The following is a 4,886-nucleotide window of genomic DNA, read 5'->3' as shown; positions in this document are numbered from 1 at the left end:
TGTAGCATAATTTGAAGTCAGGTAATGTTATTCCTCCTGTTTTGTTCTTTTTGCTTAGGATACCTTTGGCTATTCTGGGTCTTTTGTGGTTCCACATAAATTTTAAGATTGCTTTTTCTATTTCTGTGAAGAATGTCATTGCTATTTTGATAGGTATTGCATTGAATCTGTAGATTGCTTTGGGTAGTATGGGAATTTTAACAACATTGATTCTTCTAATCCATCTACATGGAATATCTATCCATTTTTGGTGTCCTCATCAATTTTGTTTATGAGTGTTTTATACTTTTCATTATAGAGGTCTCTCACTTTTTTGGTTAATTCCCAGATATTTATTTTGTCACTACTGTAAATAGGATTACTTTTTACATTTCTTTTCCAGATGATTCACTGTTAGCATATAGAAATGCTACTGATTTCTATTAATAATTAATAATTACTTTAATAGTTTTTGAGGTACAGGTGGTTTTTGGTTACATGGAAAAATTCTTTGTGGTGATTTATGAGACTTTGGTTTACACGCCACCCAAGCAGTGTACACTGTACCCAATTTGTCCTCTTTTATCTCTAAGCCCCATCCCAACCTTCTTTTGAGACCTCAAAGTCCATTATATCACTTTTGCCTTTGCATCCTCATAACTTAGCTCTCACTTATAAGTGAGAACATACAATATTTGCTTTTCAATTCCTCAGTTACATCACTTAGAATAATCACCTATAGCTCAATCCAAGTTGCTGAAAATGATATTACTTCATTTATTTGTATGGCTGAGTAGTATTCCATGGTATGTATGTATGTATGTATGTATGTATGTGTTTATGTGTGTGTGTGTATACACACACACACACACACACACACACATATATATACCTCACATTTTCTTTATCCACTTGTGGGTTGATGAGCACTTAAGTTGTTTCCATATTTTTGCAGTTGCAAATTGTTCTGCTTGAAACATGTGTATGCATGTGTCTTTTTCATATAATGACTTCTTATCTTTTGTGTAGATACCCAGAAGTGGGAATACTGGATCAAATGGTAGTTCCACATTTAATTCTTTAAGGAATCTTCATACTGTTTTCCATAGTAGTAGTACCAGCAGTGTAAAAGTGTTTCCTTTTCAACGCATCCGTGCCAACATCTATTGGTTTTTGACTTTTTAATTATGGCCATTTTTGCAGCAGTAATGTGGTATCTCATTGTGGTTTTATTTACACTTCCTTAATAATTAATAATGTTTACCATTTTTTCATATATTTGTTGGCTATTTTTATATCTTGTTTTGACAACTGTCTATTAATGTCCTTTGCCCATTTTGTGATGGGATTTTTTTTTTTCTTGCTGATTTGAGTTCCTTATAGATTCTGAATATTAGTCTTTTGTTGGATGCATAGTTTGTAAATATTTTCTCCCACTCTGTGGGTTGTCTGTTTCTTCTGCTGATTATTTCTTTTGCTGTGAAGAAGCCTTTTAGTTTAATTAGGTTCCATTTATTTATTTATGATTTTATTGCATTTGCTTTTAGAGTCTTAGTCATGAATTATTTGCCTAAGCCAAAGTCTAGAAAAATTTTTATGATGTTATTTTCTATAACTTTTATGGTTTCAGGGTCTTAGATTTAAGTCTTTGATCCATCTTGAATTGATTTTTGTATAAGGTGAGAGAGGAGGATACAGTTTTATTCTTCCACATGTGGCTTGCCAGTTATCCCTGAACCATTTGTTGAATAGGGTGTCCTTTCCCCACTTTATGTTTTTGTTTACTTTTTCAAAGATCAGTTGGCTGTAAGTATCTGGCTTTATTTCTGAGTTTTCTATTCTTTTCCATTGGCCTATGTGCCTATTTTTATACCAGTACCATGCTGTTTTGGTTAACTATAGCCTTGTAGTATAATTTGAAGTTACGTAATTTGATGCTTCCAGATTTGTTCTTTTTGCTTAGTATTGCTTTGTATATGTGGGCTCTTTTTTTATTCTATATGAATTTTAGAATTGTTTTATCTAGGTATTTGAAGAATGATGATGGTATTTCAATGAGAATTGCATTGAATCTGTAGATTGCTCTGGGAAGTATGGTCACTTTCACAATATTGATTCTACCCATCCATGAGCATGGAAGGGGTTTTCATTTGTTTGTGATTTATTTCAGCAGTGTTTTATAGTTTTCCTTGTAGAAATCTTTCACCTCCTTGGTTAGGTATATTCTTAAGGTTTTTTTTTTTTGTTTTTTTGTTTTTTTTTTTTTCCACCTATTGTAAGAGGAGTTGAGTTGTTGATTTGATTCTTAGCTTGGTCATTGTGTATAGCAATGCTACTGGTTGTGTACATTGATTTTGTGTTCTGAGACTTTACTAAATTTGTTTATCAGATCTAAGATCTTTTCAGAGGAGACTTTAGGGTTTTCTTGGTATACAATTATATCATCAGTGAACAGTGAGAGTTTGACTTTATCTCTTTAGATTTGGATGTCCTTTATTTCTTTCTCTTGTCTGATTGTTCTGGCTAGGACTTCTATTACTATGTTGAATAGAAATGGTGAAAGTGAGCATCCTTGCACTGTTCCAGTTCTTAGGGGAAATGCACTCAACTTTTTACCCATTCAGTATGACATTGTCTGTGGGTTTGTCATATACAGCTTTTATTACTTTGAGGTAAGTTACTACTATGCCTATTTTGTTGAGGGTCTTTATTATAAAGGGATGCTGGATTTTACCAAATGCTTTTTCTGCATTCTGTTATGTGATGTATCACATTTGTTCACTTATATGTGGTAAAACAACCCTGCATTTCTGGTATGTAACACAGCTGATCATGGTGTATTATCATTTTGACATGCTTGTGGGTACAGTTAGCTGGAATATTGTTGTAGATTTTTGCATCTATGTCCATTAGGCATATTGGTCTGTACTTTTTTTTTTTGTTATGCCCTTTTCTGGCTTTAGTATTAGGGTGATACTAGCTTCATAAAATGATTTAGGGAGTTTCCCTTTTTCTCTACCTTCTGGAATTGTGTCAGTTGGATTGGTAACAATTCTTCTTTAAATGTCTGATAGAATTCAGGAATTTTTGTTGGCAATTTCCTATTATAGACTCAATTTGGCTTATTGCTATTGGTCTCTTTGGGGTTTCAATTTCTTTCTAATTTAATCCAGGAGTGTTATATTTTCCAGGAGTTTATCCATCTCCTCTAGATTTTCTAGTTTGTGCATATAAAAGTGTTCATAGTAGCCTTGAATGATCTTTTGTATTTCTGTGTTATCAGTTGTAACATCTCCCATTTCATTTCTAATTGAGCTTATTTGGATCTTATCTCTTCTTTCTTTAGTTAATCTTACTAATTGTCTATCAATGTTGTTTATCTTTCAAAGGACCAGTTTTTTTGTTTTATTTATCTATTGCATATTTTTTGTTTTAATTTTATTTAGTTATATTCTGATCTTTGTTAATTTCTTTTCTTCTGCTTGCTGTGGGTTTAGTTTGCTATTTTTTTCTCTAGTTCCTTGAAGTATTTAACACTATGAACATTCTTCTTGGCAGTGCTTTTGCTGTATCCCAGAGGTTTTGATAAGTTTTTTCACTATTATCCTTCATTTCAAATAAATTTTAAATTTCTATCTTGATTTCATTGTTAACCCAAACATCATTAAAGAGCAGATTACTTAATTTCCATGTATTTGTATGGTTTGGAGGATTCCTTTTGGAGTTGATTTCCAGTTTTATTCCACTCTGATCTGAGAAGATACTTGATATGATTTTGATTTTCTTAAATTTATTAACACTTGTTTTGGAGTGTATCATATGGTCTATTTTGAAGAATGTTCCATGTACTGATGAGAAGAATGTATATTCTACACTTGTTGGGAATAATGTTCTATAAATATCTAAGTCTATTTTTTCTAGTGTGTAGTTTAAGTCCATTGTTTCTTTGTTAACTTGCAGTGTTGATTATCTGTCTTGTGCTGTCAGTGGAGTATTGAAATTTCCCTCCCCTTCTGTTATAACATCCTGTTTCCTCATGCTGGCCCTTTCATACCAGACTTGCTCTTCCTGGCTGATACTTGATGCTTCTACCACCAGTACCTCACCTCCATCTAAGACACGAATTGCTTCTTCCTACCATGCTCTTTTAACTCACTAGAGGCTGGAATATCTTGTCTCTCATAACTATTGAGAAATTTTTTAAAACCTTGAGTTAAAGTCTACTCTTTCACTATTGAGGTAGGATAACAGACACAGATAAATGTAGATAAATGTAGCAGTAAAGATAACAAAACAATATTTGTCCCTATAACATGCTACAGTTTAAAAATGACTTAACAATTCTTTGTTCCAGTGAATGCTACTTTCTTCCTCATTAAGGAACATTGTTCTCTAAAATCACAGACTACCAGAAGATTTGCTGTTTGAAATTGTATCAATACAAATGAGATATCCCACTCTTGCCTAGATAGGAGCTAAGTAACTTCGACCCAGAGAAGCAGTCTTGATTTACAAACCAAACACAGAACTTCACATAAGGAGTTTCCACATTTATTTTAATTTTTTTTTCAAGGAAAGATGACCCTGTTTCACTTTTGCAGTCTACACCAGGTATTAATCCCTTTACACACAGATCTGCTTTGCTTTGATCCTAAAAAAAAAATCATGACTTATTGTCCTTTTTCTGATCCACAGTGTTTAGGGACTCAGGTGGGGAAATTTGAAAGTAGGGACAATTCAACAGTTGGAAGTTGGAATTAATGTAGAGACTCCTTCAATCACATATCTTGTGCCTGAGCTAAGATAAATTTTAATATTACAACTGCTTGTTGTAATTTATTTATTTTATTTATTTATTTTTTTATTATACTTTAAGCTCTAGGGTACATGTGCATAACGTGCAGGTT

This window comes from Piliocolobus tephrosceles, chromosome 12, assembly GCF_002776525.5.
Source record: "Piliocolobus tephrosceles isolate RC106 chromosome 12, ASM277652v3, whole genome shotgun sequence".
NCBI classification, from domain to species: Eukaryota; Metazoa; Chordata; class Mammalia; order Primates; family Cercopithecidae; genus Piliocolobus; species Piliocolobus tephrosceles.
The sequence above is the reverse complement of the archived record's forward strand: the minus strand, read 5'-3'. Positions refer to the sequence as shown.